The 13837-nt window shown below is 50.1% G+C and overlaps 1 protein-coding gene across 2 annotated transcripts in view; it reads right to left on the reverse strand.

Moving 5' to 3' along the window:
- PKNOX2 (PBX/knotted 1 homeobox 2) overlaps window positions 1-7885 on the reverse strand; it is a 273163-nt gene extending 265278 nt beyond the window's left edge. The window contains exon 1 of one of the 2 annotated variants that reach the window (XM_053594243.1): window positions 7772-7885. The gene's annotated coding sequence lies outside the window, so the exon portion shown is untranslated. The remainder of the gene's footprint in view (window positions 1-7771) is intronic. The other variant, XM_053594244.1, reaches the window with a different exon arrangement.
- Window positions 7886-13837: the final 5952 nt, after the last annotated feature.

Consider the following 13837-nt stretch of genomic DNA (forward strand, 5'->3'; position numbering starts at 1 on the left):
TTGTTGAAGTCACTTGTTGAAGGTCACACAGCTGGTCAGTGGCTGAGTCCAGAGTGATCCGCCATCCTCCGACTCCTACTCCTGATCCCTGTTCTCCCCACTATCCCAACCACATGGACATGGACCAGTTTTGTTGTTCCTGAGAAGTGAGAGTGCCAGGTGTGGGCCCATAATCTCTGTGCTCTCTGCTTAGGAAAACCAGGGCTTCTAGGTAAGGCAGCTGTATAATAGCCAGAGATAAAAGTTTGCTTGCTTCACATACTAACTCATGAGCCTGAGCTCTACCCATTAAGAAGTCAGCATGGAAAGGTCCCGTCAGAAGTCCCTCTAGTGTGTAAGGGAAGCCCATACCCAACAGGGAGGCCTTACAGGGTATTCTGAGTCAGTGACAGCCCACTCCTGGCCACCTGGGACAGGCAGAAGGGCTAAGCCCTTCCTTCTAGTTCAGGCTGCTCCTCAGCTGTCCCCAGGAGAGCACAGAGCACTCTGACTGGGAGAGGCTCATGTTTCACCCCTCCCCCAGCCCTACTCAGCCGGTGCTCCACCAGCTCTCTGCTGAGCGCTCACCTCCCCTGTGCTGGTTACCCCATCATCTCATGCCACCCTTATCCCCTTTGCTTAGCTCTTGGTTTGAGCCTTTTCTCCTGTTACCTCTGCGTGTCCAAGCATCACCTCTCCTACGTTCATGTGCTCTATGTGTCCCCCTCCTTCACCACCCTTTACACACACAAACTGTCTTCAGGGTCTATGGTCCTATTTTCTACCACAGCCCCAGCCAAGGTCTGCACATAGCAGGCAGCTCCAGGCCGCAATGTTGACCGGCTGTTTGTTCCACGATTGTTGATGGTGCCAGTGACCTGTGAAAGTGTTCAAGCCATGTCCTGGGGAAGCAAAAAAAAGTAAAAGAAAGAAGAAGCTGGATAATCCCCCAACTGGATCATCAGTGCCAAAATAAAACGGGGTAGGAAAGTGAACCCTGACTGAATCTCTCTTCTGTGCCAGACTGTGTGGACACATACTCTCGCAATACTGTTAGGTGCCATGTGCTTTTGTTCCCCTAGGTACAGATGGGGAACCTGGATCACAGGTGTTAAACAACTTGTCTCAATTCATATGATAGCAGGGCGAGGCTCTAGATGCAGTTTTTTCTGGGGCTAAATAAATCCCCTATTGCACACTATCCTCACCACAAGCAAGCTCCTTGAGGACAGACTTCCTGGTTACATGTGTTTGCTTTGTTTGTTTTTGCTATATCATCAGTGCCTAGGACTGTGCCAGATGTGTAGAAGATGCTCTATAAACATTTGTCAAATGAAGGAATAAAAGAATGAATGAATATCCCAGCAGGACAGGACAAGGGCTCATGGTGCCCGATTACTGAGTTTATTTCCAGGAATCTCAAACAACTATTTGTTCCCTCTCTCCACCCAGAAAAGTACCCAATATATTAAGGTTTCTCCAAAGGCCATGTGGAGGATGGCCTGGGATGGAGGTGGGGGTGGAGGCATAAACTGAACACAACCGCCTAGGTCCTAATGAGGTAGAGGATTTAAAAGCTCCAGTGTTCTGTGGCCTGCTGATTCTGAGGCCACTTTCTGGCCCATCTGGATCTGGCCCCTCCCCCACTCCAGCCTCCCTCATCCCCCACTGGGCACCCCCACTGCCTTGACTGAGCTGTACAGAAATTGGCCCCGTTCCTACTAGGCAGAGCACTAACAGTTACACCACCCACTCTGGCCCCATCCGAACCCTCCAGAGTCTGCTCTGGGCCCCAGGGCCAGCTGCTTTTCTCCACATTCCAGCCAAAAATAATACGAGAACGAAGCTGTTTGGTGGAGACTTAATCTAATCTTCATTGCTTCAGTTTTAAAATATCCTGCCTGGTTTAGGGTTTCTTATTACACACGGGGATGTGTTTTTAGTGAGATAGGTCTTAGCAGAAACGTCCTTCTTGTAATTAGAAACCCAGGCAGGGCCCTGCAAAGAGGCATCCAAGCCAAACAGCAGATCCCCCAGAAGACAGCACGTTTGCAGCGAGCTCTTCCCAAGCTCCACTTGCCGGTGTGAGATGAACCGAGCTGTCCCAGGACTTGCTTCTCCCTCTTCCCTAGGGGTCCTGGAATGAGGAGAAGCCCGAGTTCTGATAAAAGGACCATGCTCTCCAATTGTTGTTCTCTCTACCCCCAGCCTGTGTCTCTCTGCCCTTCCCTGCTGTCACCCCCAATCAAAACGGAGACTAAAAGGTTGTCCAAGACTGGCTGTGAAGGATATGTGGAGGGGAAATTATCCCAAGGAATCCCTATGGACTAGGGAGAATTAAAGACAAGCATTCCACTGGAGCCACGTCTCTAGGATCAGAGCTAGCTTTTAAAAATCAGGCACGGGAACAGAAGGAGTCTACAAGCACATATACGCTTTTGTATAAGTGGTGGGTGTAACTTCTTAGGCTTTCTGGCCTACAATCTGCTTTGATCTGCCAGCATGGAAACTGCTAAGTGAGGTCCAAGCTATGGCTAGTTCCAGATCAGTACCCATCCCCCCAGCCCAACCAGATGTCACACACCAGTCACGGCTCAGACCTTGGCTTCCAAAGGCATAAAGAGAAGGGGCTGCATTTCTGATAAGTCAGATTCTGTGTTCACCTGATGTATGAAAGCCATTCTAGGTAGCACCATTGGGTGGAAGCAGGCTACATGCCCCAACTCACCTGTCAAGTACAGGTGGTTTTTGGAATTACAGCAGGATTTTCAAATTCTAGAACGTGACGGAAGGGAGGATTTCCTGCTGAGAGTTGTGGGAGAAGGCATTGGAGCCAGGGAAGGAGAGAACGTATACAGAAGAATTGACTCTGTCTCCCTTTTCCTTTACTTAGAGTGCACTCTGTGCTTGGTGCATGCCTGCCCTTCACTCTTCACAGCCTGAGGAGGACGGTGTGTGATGCAATCCACTTTACGGATAAAGAAATCAAGGTCTGGAAGCTGGATGGCCTACCGGAGTCATGTAGCCAGGCAGGAACAGGGTAGAAAGCAGCAGTGAGGTCCCTGAATTTCAGCCTAAACACTAGCTCAGCATGCTGACCTGCCAACCTGGATTATCTTCCGACCACTTCCCTCCCTCCTTCCTTCTTCCCTTTCCCATCAGGTATTAGATTTAATTAAATTAGCAGATCCCCATTGCAACAATCCTGGCCATGCTGCCTGGATAGAACCCAGCCTGTGCAGCTCCTTCCTCCAAATTCTGCTTCTCAATATAATTCAATCTTCAAAAAGTCACGGATCTCATGTGAAGTGTTTTATACAAAGCCTGGTGTGTTGGCTAGACTCAAGGCTAACAGTGGCTCATGATGATTTCATTTTCCATATAACTTCTTCAGTTTTTCCTCTCCAGCATCGTTTTCACCCTCTCCCTACTCGGATCTACAATTTGTTTGATCCAGACACTTTGCTTCACATGCCATCACCTGCAGCAATTGCATCACACATTTATATATATCTTACAGCATGGCAGTCCTGTGCCACACAGCAGAGGAAAAAGGAAAACTTACAACAGCCTTTCTCACTCTCCTCGAACTAATTTAGAAAATGTGCTCCAGATTAAATAAATCGGGAACAAAAGTCTGAAATTGGAGATAGAATTTCAGAAAAGTGGGGTGGGGGAGCTAAATAAATAGCAAGGAAATCTCTCAACATGTTGGAAGCCTATAAATTTTATTGGTTGTTTCTTTAATAAAAACAAATTTGATTGCTAACAACACAGTATTATTAAGCCTCTAACATTTAAAAATCTAATTTGCCCCTGCTCTGCTATTATGTTGCATGTTGTATTCAGGAAGGGCAAGGAAGTCAGGTTGATAGGTTTTGTTTGGTTCCTACACCAGGCTAATAGAGACCGCTTTAAAACCCAGCCTTTTTGCTTTCTAGGCATGCCTTGGTCTCTAATGAGTTACAGCCCCAGGTTGAAGATGGACATGGCAGAAAGAAATTTAACACACACTCTGGTGCACACATAAACTTCAAGGGAGGGGAGGTACGTTTCCAGTTAAGCTAGAACTCCATGAATGCAGGATTCTCCACTCACAAGACAGTAATTCTCCTTATTTCATCACTAACTTACTTCAAATGTGTTTATACAATTTATTGCTACTGAACTTCCAGGCAACTGGTGTAGAGTTAATGAAACCCAGCTTGGAGAAGCTTTAAGCTTTGAACGACTAACCACAGTTTAAATGGTTATGACATGCGGTCAAAGCCACAGCCCGGCCCCACTGCAGTTTCTGTGTTAGGACCTAGTCAAAAAACTTGTCATCTCACCTTTTGTGCCAAATAGATTGAAAAAGGAAAACGCACTGAAAAACAGCCTGACTTGTTTCTTCTCAAGGCTCCTAGCCATTTAAACACATTTATATTACTAAATGCAAGGCAAAGACCCTCCCCCCAGTGCCCGAGTAAATATTTTAGTTGCAGCTTGAATTGGCAGCTGGACTGAAATCCTGAAATCCAGTTTGTGTTTAATTGAGCAGGGTCAGGCCTATGTAAAGCAATGCAGGGAGGCAGCTGCTCCAGAGGCTTCAAGCCGCATGTAAAACCGGATTCAGTGAAAACCCAAAAGGCAGCAACACAGGACATACAGATGAAACTAGACTGCAAAAGAAGCAAACTTGTCTTTCCCAAATACTTGGACATTGACTTTTATTAATTCTCATTATCACATGGCGTCCTCCCCCAAGCTCTGTCTGTGCAGGAACTCCATCCAGCAAGCTGCCTCTTTTTAAAGAGGCCCATTTTGGAAGAGTAAAGGGGAGGTGCTGGGTTTGCCACTGCCGCACAATAAAAGCTCCTTTTGAAAGCAGCACTTTCATTAACTTAAAGCAATCTATAGACTTAAAAGCAGAGAGCAGTAAACTCCCAGAAAGGATCATAAAACAGCCAGTCTCGAGTTGGGTATACTTGAGTGCAATTTGCACGAGGCATTTTACTGTGAGTGGCGGTCAGGCCCATCTCCCTCTAGTAACCCCCTGCCCCTTATCCTGAGCAGCTCCTCTTTCTCTCGGCTTTCAGGCCTTTCCTCCTCACAAAGGGGAGGCAGTGACCGGGGAGTCTCCGCGGGGTCACGGCTCCCTCCCCCTTCAGGCTCTCGGCGGGAGAGAGAGCCCGAATTTCAAGCCTGCAAAACAACGGCCTTGGAGCTCCGCCGCTGCTGCAGTGGCCGCTCCCGGGCGGGTCGCGCTCCTTCTGTGCCTCCTAAGGGCTGCTTGGCTCCCCCTGCCCGGAGTGCGAGGGGTGAGACGGCCCGGGAATGCGGACTCAAGACTACGTGGAGAACATTTCAAACCTTCTTCCCCTCCACCCTTCGGCACACTCTTTCTCTGGCTGGTCAGAGGATAGCCTCCCTCCCCAGGCCGGACCTCTCCTAACCCCACACTCCCGGCAGCTAGGCCGAGCCATGGGGATGCAACTCGAGCGGGAGGTCATGAGTCCAGAAAGGGAAGGCCGCTCCCTCCACTTCCACCGAGGTCCTGGGGGCTCGCGAAGGCCAGAATGGCAGAGTAAGGAGGAGGGCAGGGAGCTGGGGCTTTGGATAATACCTCGTGTTATGTTTGAATACTATCATTTCTCCGATTTGGAGAGGGGAGGGTTGTCTTTTAAATTTGCCTAAAATGCGAAGCTTTCGGCTTCCAACAATTACCGAACACTTGAAATCCAAAATGTGCTAATACCCCGGAGACGTCCCGGCACAAACGGGGTGATGGTAAGGGACGCCGAGCTTCCTCCTCCCCCGGGTGGGATATTGCACCGCCGGCCAGGCTTCAAGCTATGCCTGCCTGGGCTTCCCGGTCCGGCCGGGGGAAGAGCAGGCATAGCTTGTGGGAGACGAAGAGGCGGCTTCTACAAGGGCGCCAGAGTTCGAGCACGTCCTACCCTCGGTCCGCGGCGGCCCCGACTCCTTCGGACCAATGTGGCAACACGCAGCTAGCGCTCCCCTCACCCCACCCAGCGCAGGCCGCGGCCCCTGCGGGCCACCCGCGCCCGCCGCGCTGCGCCATCAGACCCAGTGGCTCCCGGAACCCGCCGAGCCTCCTGGGTCGGATACTCTGAGTCACTCCGAGCCCTGCGAGGCTGCCCTGCAGCTCTGCTCAGAACGTCCCTTCGATTTGTCAGCTTCCCAGAATCTCTCTCCTAGGACTGGGTCCTATGTGCCCCAAGTCCTCTCTTCCAGAAGGGCTTTTGGGGAGAAGCAGCAGAAATTTGGGGCTCGTCTGCCATGGCCCAGGACAACTACTTTCTCTCATACCTAAAGGCTTTTGTCACCCACGGAGCTTCAGGACCCGCGCGCGCGACCCTTCCTAAATTCCAGTAGCCTGGACTCCAATAAAGAGCTGTGATGCGGTGGCTGAATCCTAAAAACGCCGCCCATTCCTCCAGCCCGCAACTCCTACCTCTAGCCCCCTGCTCTGGCCGGCGTGTAAACTACTCACCCACCGGCCTTTCAATTCTGATTTTGAAAACAGCCTGACTCCTATAACTCAAACTCTAGCCTGGCCCAAAAGCCCAGCCCTAATTCAGGGCCAATCCACAAACGCCCATGCCCCTCCACCGATTCTCAACCTGGCTCTCCCCACCGCTCCGGAACACTAGGCTGTCCGGTCAAGACCCCTGCGAAGGGCCGCCCACTTCCCTCCTTTCTTCCACGGGTTCAGGAGCCAGGAGAGACCCGTCGCCTAACCCGAAAAAGAAACAAACTTTGCGCAGCAGATTCGGGACCCTGTCCCATCCCCCTCAGCTCTGCTCTTGAGCGCCTTCCGTCGCCCCTTTTACCAACTCATCGCCTAGTTCTTGAGCTCGGAGGCCACAGGACTTACGTTCCCCACACCTCACCAAAGACCTCCCCCTCCCCACAATCCATGGAAAGCCAGTGACCCTACAAATTCTCGCTCCTCCCCGGGCTAGGATCCCTGAGTGTGGCCCATCGGATCCCGGCTTCCCTGACCCGCTCGTGTCCCCCAGTCCCGACTGATCCTCCTGAAAATCCCCATTCGCTCCCCCAGGCCGGACGCGGCCGCGGCTCCTCATCTCCAGTCACCCGGCCCCAGTCTACAGCTGCTCCCGCTTCCAGCTGCTGGAAGGCAGCTCCAGGCTGGTGGCGCCGAATAAGCGACGGCCCAAAGCTTGCACGAAGCCGGGAGAAGGAGAATTTGGGGCCGGCCCACGGTTCCCAGCCTCGCCCGGCGGAGCGCCCCGCCTGGAGCCGCCGGCACCCGGGCTCTCTGGTCGGCGAGCGGCTCCCTATTCCTGGACTCGGGGCGCTCCCGGCGCTCAGCTCCCCGCCCGCCCGCTACGGGGTGTTGGGCCCGCGGCGGTCCGGGTCCGCAGCCCGGCTCCTCGCACCCGCGGACAATGCGCGCCCGGCCACGGGGCGAGGCGGCAGCGGCCGGGCCGGGGCGCGGCGGGCCGAGCGGCTCTCGCCGCCTGCTCGCCCGGCCTCGCCGCCCCTCGCGCTGCTTCGCTCCGCGCTCTCCCGGCGTTTCCCCAGCTTCTCTGCACGCTCCCGCCGTCCCTCTCTGCTCCCTGCCTCCCTCCTCCCTGCTGCCTCCCTCTCTCTCCTCCCTGCTGCCTCCCTCTCTCCTCCTTGCCCTGTCGCAATGAATAATACTCTGGCTTGGGGACTGGAATAAAACACACGCGCTCTGAGGCAGCCGCCCGCAGCAGCAGCCGCCGCCGCGCCGCCGCCGCCTGCAAAAGCGTCTCTGACATGGAAATGAATGACAGCTTACCTGATGCCAATCTTCATCAGACTGACACCGGCGTGACAACACAGCCTATACTTCCCAGCACTGCTCGGGACGTCAGCGGCACAGGGACCCGCCCCCCGGGCCCCCCCTTCACACACCTCCCCTCTCCCCACTCCCCCTTTCTCCCCACCCCCCATCACCCCCACCCACTCCCGGCCCCGGCCGCTTCCAAGTCGGAGGCGCGGCTGGAGTGTCTCCCTCTACTGGAGGCTTTTCGCAGACGTGGCGAGCGGGCCTGCTCCTGCCGGCGGGGAGGCGGGAGGCGGAGCGCGCCCGGGAGGAAGCCTCCAAACGTGAGTTGCCTCCGATGGGGAACAGCGGACCCCCAAGGAACTCTGGAGCACCCTGCCCCCCATGCCAAGTCCTCCTGAGCAAACCACGGAGGCACCGTTCCCAGACATCCGGTGCTGAGGGAACGGAGATGAGGTGGAAATTTTCTGTGGACCCCCAAGATAACTCCCCCAAAATTATGCAACTTAAAACTGGCAAGAAAGCCTTTCCTCCACCACCACTCTTCCTCCCCCTTTCCTGCCTGGCTGGCCTCATTTTTATGATTGCATTTGAATAATTCTCATTACCCTGGCCCCAGAAAAGGTGCTCAGATGACACTCTGGTTAGTTATTCCTAGTCTCGAGAGCTTTTTCTAATGTGGGCTTCCCGGAGCGTTTGGTACAAGAAGGGGAGAGGGCGTAATAGGGTGGGGCAGAGGGGGAAAGAAAAGAGTGGAGAGGCATTGTCGGTAAATCACCTTGCAAATGTCAGGCCAGCCTGTTCTAAGCCACTGCGCTTTCATTCTAAAAACGCCTTGGTAAACTCAGCGAGTTCCCAGACTTCTGGAGGTTGGGGTACAGTCAGATAAAGAGAGAGAACCAGCAGCGCTGTTTCAGCCTGGGTCTGCTGGGGCGGCTTCATCCACTTCAGGAAGGAAAGTGACTCCATGCCTAGTGCCTTCTGCAGTAGAGGACCAAGAAAGCTTGGGTACCCGTTGCCTCCACTCAACGATGATCACAGTCCTACTAAGGGCCAGGTGTGGGCAGACTTGCTTGCTTCCACAACTTACCACATGGCCCTCAACTAAAGGAACAAGAGAACCCCTTGTGCCCCTGGAAGCTTGCATCTTGCTCCCCAGGGAGGAGCCATTTCAGCCACACTCTGGCAGCCATTGATTCTCTGACCCCAGGCCAGGCAGGGGGCCTGGATACAGCCTAGACAAAGACACTGATGTAAGCCGGGAAAGCAGAAAAGGAAACTCAGCCCGCCAGATTTTCAGTAAAGAATCTGACCCAAGAAGTTGAAGGCTGCTGCCCCTTACCTCCTTCCAGGCCTCTGGATCACCTCTCACCTGCCTCAGTCATGGGCAAGGATGACAGCTATTGGCATTCCTCGGCTCAGAGGAGGCAATTGAGAACCTCTTTACATCACATCCCAGATACACAAGGGTTTCGTCAGATCCTCCTTGTCCCTTCAAATACAGCCTCTGAAGTTGTTTATGGAAGGAACACACTTCACTGATAGCCCCTGTTACAGAGAGTTGAATCCTCTCACCTTCACATAGATTCTACAGAAACTTCACTAGGTAGATTTATGTCACCCCGGCCTCTGATCTGTGGTCAGAGCCTCTGGCTGCTGACAGCATAATCACTATTATATATTATACATTGTATAATAATATAATAATGATGAATGCACTTGCCCTTTTTATGTAGTACAGAAGCAACCAGATTCTCTAACCCAGAGGCTGGAGGGCAGGCTGTCATAAACTCTCCTAGGGAAGCCCTCTTCAGTTCAGGGAGGTGGAGCTGAGGTCCATTTGTCTTTGCCCAGGACCCCTGGAGGGAGGGGTTTCTTTCTTTCCCAAGAAAGTGAGCTGCTGTGGCCTCCAGAGTCAGAGGGGAGAGTCAGGCTGAATGTAAATACTTCACCCCCTCAGAGAGGTGTCAGTGAGCTGTAAATAGTACTGCAGGCAACAGCTTTGCATCACTGATTCACACTTGTCACACTCTTCCTTTTCTGAAATCTAGTTCATGCCCTATTCTTTCTTGAAATGGGAGATCCATTGCCATGACTTACTAATTTTTGGACTCTTACAATATTATGATTTCCACTAATACATTCTTGGTGCTTTAAAGTACACATTATAATTTCTTTTTTTTTTTTTTTTTGCAGTTTTTGGCCAGGGCCGGGTTTGAACCCGCCACCCCCGACATATGGGGCCAGTGCCCTACTCCTTGAGCCACAGGCACCACCCAGCACATTATAATTTTAAGTCAATATATCTTGCTTTGACCATTGTTGTAATTTGCAAGAGCTTAAAAATGATTATCTAAAGTGTAACTATCCATTTTATAATCATTCCAAACAAACATTTGCCTTGCACCCACGAGAAGCTGGACTGTAGGCTGGTGCTGAGGCTGAGGAGCAGGAGCAGAGAGGCCCAGGTTACAGCGGCTACCCTAGAGGAGTTTTCATTCTAATTGAGGAAGATAAAGCACCAATGTGTAAAACATTAAATAACAATACAAGAGTCCAACAGAACACACAAGCTAGAAAATAATTAATGAACAAATGAATTGTCAATATATCATATTCCATGAGTTCAACATCTAGATTTTGGCTCTATCAATGAGAAGAGAGTGATAGAGTAGAAATTTATGGAATTCACTCCAGATACTCTACAATTTCTCCCCATAATCCCTCTGAGGACAGAAAATATGGAGAGGGAAGTACATGTCACATAAGTCCAATCAGGCCCATTGGCATTATAACTAAATAGGAGTTCCTACAAATCCTAATCAACACTGCCAATGAGAGTTCCTAAGTTGGCTGTGGGCTCTCTCGTCACTCTGTCCATACTTTGTCTTTAGTATAAGCAGCCACAGCAGCCCAGGAGGTCTTTTCTAAGCTCCCATGAGTATGGTGTTCTCATACAATGAATATGGTATTCTGCCTGTGTCACCCTATGAATAAAAATTTAAGGCCCATCCATATTAATCTGCTCTAGTTGAGATACCAAATGCCACTTACTGGGTGGCTCAAACAATAGACATATGTATTCTTACAATTATGGAGACTGGAAGTTCAAGATCAAGGTGCTAGCCTGGTGGTTTCTGGTGAAGCTTATAAATGGCCCCTTCTCACTGTGTCCTCACATAGCCTTTCTCTGGGTGTCTTCCTTCTCTTATAAGGTCCCCAGTCTCGCTGAATTAGTGCCTACCCTATGACCTCATTTAGCCTCCTTCAAGGTCCTATCTCCAAATACATAAACATTGGGGATTACAACTTCAACATATGAATTTAGGGGGCAGGTACACTTTAGTCCATCATGCTGCCCAATTACCAATTCCCTTCACTCTCAACTTAATTATTTTTAATGAACCTTTTTTTTTTTTTTTTTTTTTTTGTAGAGACAGAGTCTTACTTTATTTATTGCCCTCGGTAGAGTGCTGTGGCATCACACAGCTCACAGCAACCTCCAACTCCTGGGCTTAAGCGATTCTCTTGCCTCAGCCTCCCGAGTAGCTGGGACTACAGGTGCCCGCCACAACGCCCAGCTATTTTTTGGTTGCAGTTCAAACCCGGGGCCTGGTTTGAACCCGCCACCCTCAGTATATGGGGCCGGTGCCTTACCATCTGAGCCACATAGACTGTGAGAAGAACAATATTTTGTTTCATCTTAGGATCCCTAAAACTGAGTACAGAGCCCAATCCAGAAAACAAATTAAGGAAATTCTTGTTGGATTGAACTGAAGAAACTTATTTCTTCATCATGGTCCCAGTCCTAGTTGGGAGACCTGTTGCCAGTCACCTGAAATATTTTGATGATTTCCTAATTAGGCTAAATGCCTCCAACATCTCCAGTCCCTCTTATACATTTCCACCAGAGTGTTCTTCCTAAAACAAAGGTTGCATCGCACCTTGCTTCCTTTTGAAAATCAGATTTCCATTGCTTATAAGACTTAGAGTTCAAGTTATTGAGCCCTATAATAAAAAGGTGGGCCTTGAATGCAAGGTTTCTTAGCCTAGTTGTAAATTGCACCCTCCTTGTCTGGCTGCTCAGGATAATCCCCTGCATTCCTGCCTGCAGCTCCCCAAATCCATCTTCCAGTCCAGGGCAGAGCTGGACTTTCTTTTTCAGAACCCTGGAGAACTGCTTTATAATTCGAGGTTCCAGATTCCACCCTTGGAGAAAGTCAATCTGGAGAAGGGCCCAGGGACTTGCATTTTAAAGGCTACTCCAATTGAGAGAGGTTTGAGAATTTCTACACCATCACTGCCCCCACTAGTGTGTCCCAGAACACACTTTGTACTCTCAACTCTTGCTCAAGCTATTCATTCAGCCTTGTCTTTTCATTCCTCCTTTCCCACCTTCTGAAATTCTATCTGCTTTGAAGACTTAACTGAAACATCACAACTCTTTTCAAAGCATTCCTGGATCCCTCAGCAGAGAGCATGAGCTTTGGAGTCACCCAGACCTGGCTCAGCCCTACCTACCCTGTCATGGAAGAGCCAGCTATCTGGGTAGCTACTGACAAGCACTAAGCCTCAGTTTCTATGTTTGTGAAATGAGGATGATTATAGAACTCAAGCCATAAGACCATGGGGATTAAATGAAATCATGAACGTAAAGAGCTTAGCACAGTCCCTGGCACAGGGGAGACGCTTCAATAAATGGCAGCCATTCAATTTAATAGCCCTTTACCCAGGGCTGCGCAGCACTTTGCCTTTATTATAGTGCTTATTTAATTGACCTGAGGAAGGGAGATATTGTTTACTGAGATTGCTATGACAGGCCCTGAGGGCTGCAACACAGACAGCAGGAGCAAGGAGAAGGAGGCAGAGAGATGCGTCTCTCTACCTAAGGCCTCCCTCCTGATGCTGGACCCAGGTGGGACAGTGGGGGCCGGGGGAGCCAGGGCTGGGTGAGGAAGATTCTGTTCCTGAAGGAAGAATGCATAAGAACTCATGCCTTGGAAAAGGGGGTGGGGCAGAGGAGGGAAACCTGCACAGTGTGAAAACTCAGATACTACAAATCTTCCAAAAGGTAGGGCTCAAGGATTCTGCTCTCAGAGCTGGAAATCAGGATGTTTAGGCCCTTTGCCCATCTCTGATTTTTTTGGGTGGGGCCCTGGGGAAGTCTCTCAGCTTCCCGATCCCTGAAGCAGGGCAATGAAGCCTATCTTCTGGACACATGATAGCAATTAATTGATCATGTCTTTAACCAGCTTCTCTAATACAGGGGTAATATGATCCCCAAAGCCTTTTAAAAACCCCATCTTTCTTATAATACTGATGCAGTTGGGGGAAGTTTCTTCAAGCACTGTCTCTTCCCCATGCCTTACTCCCCCCTGCACCTCCCCACCTCCACCCCCAATTCTACACACAAACACATGCATACATACACATATTGTACACCTACATACATGCACCCATGTACACACACAGGTGTATACACGTGTACATACATGCCCACATGCACAGACACAGGTACACACACGCAAGCTCTTGGGTGGGAGCAACCCATTCTTAGCTTTAACGAGAAGCTCCATCGGAGGCAGGAAAGGAAAAGTTCCGAGTAATTCCAAAGTTCTTTCTAGGTTCTAGCACGGGGTGAGAAGTATCACAGCCAGCTTGAAAGAACTGAGAAAAAGAGATTGGGAGAGAGAATATTTAGACTATATTTAGGAAGAGAAGAGAGAATGCTGTGATGATTTCCAAAAAGAGCCATTTCTGGGAAATGCCATCCCCAAGAGTTTGGTCAGAAAAATTTGAGAAAGGAAACTATTGACCTGTGCTGTCCTATACAGTAGCCACGGGCCACATGTTAGGTCCTGAGCGCTTGAAATGCAGCTCGGCCAAATGGAGCTACGCTGCACGTAATCTACATAATAGATTTAGAAGACTTATTCTATTAAAAAAAAAAAGAATGTGAAATATTTCATTGAGAATTTGATATGTATTAGATATTAAAATAGTAATATTTGGATGCACGGAGTTAAATAAAAATAGGTCATTAAAAATATCTTCACCTGTTTCTTTTGCTTGTTCAAT

The sequence above is a fragment of the Nycticebus coucang genome, chromosome 6 (assembly GCF_027406575.1).
Source record: "Nycticebus coucang isolate mNycCou1 chromosome 6, mNycCou1.pri, whole genome shotgun sequence".
Lineage (NCBI taxonomy): Eukaryota > Metazoa > Chordata > Mammalia > Primates > Lorisidae > Nycticebus > Nycticebus coucang.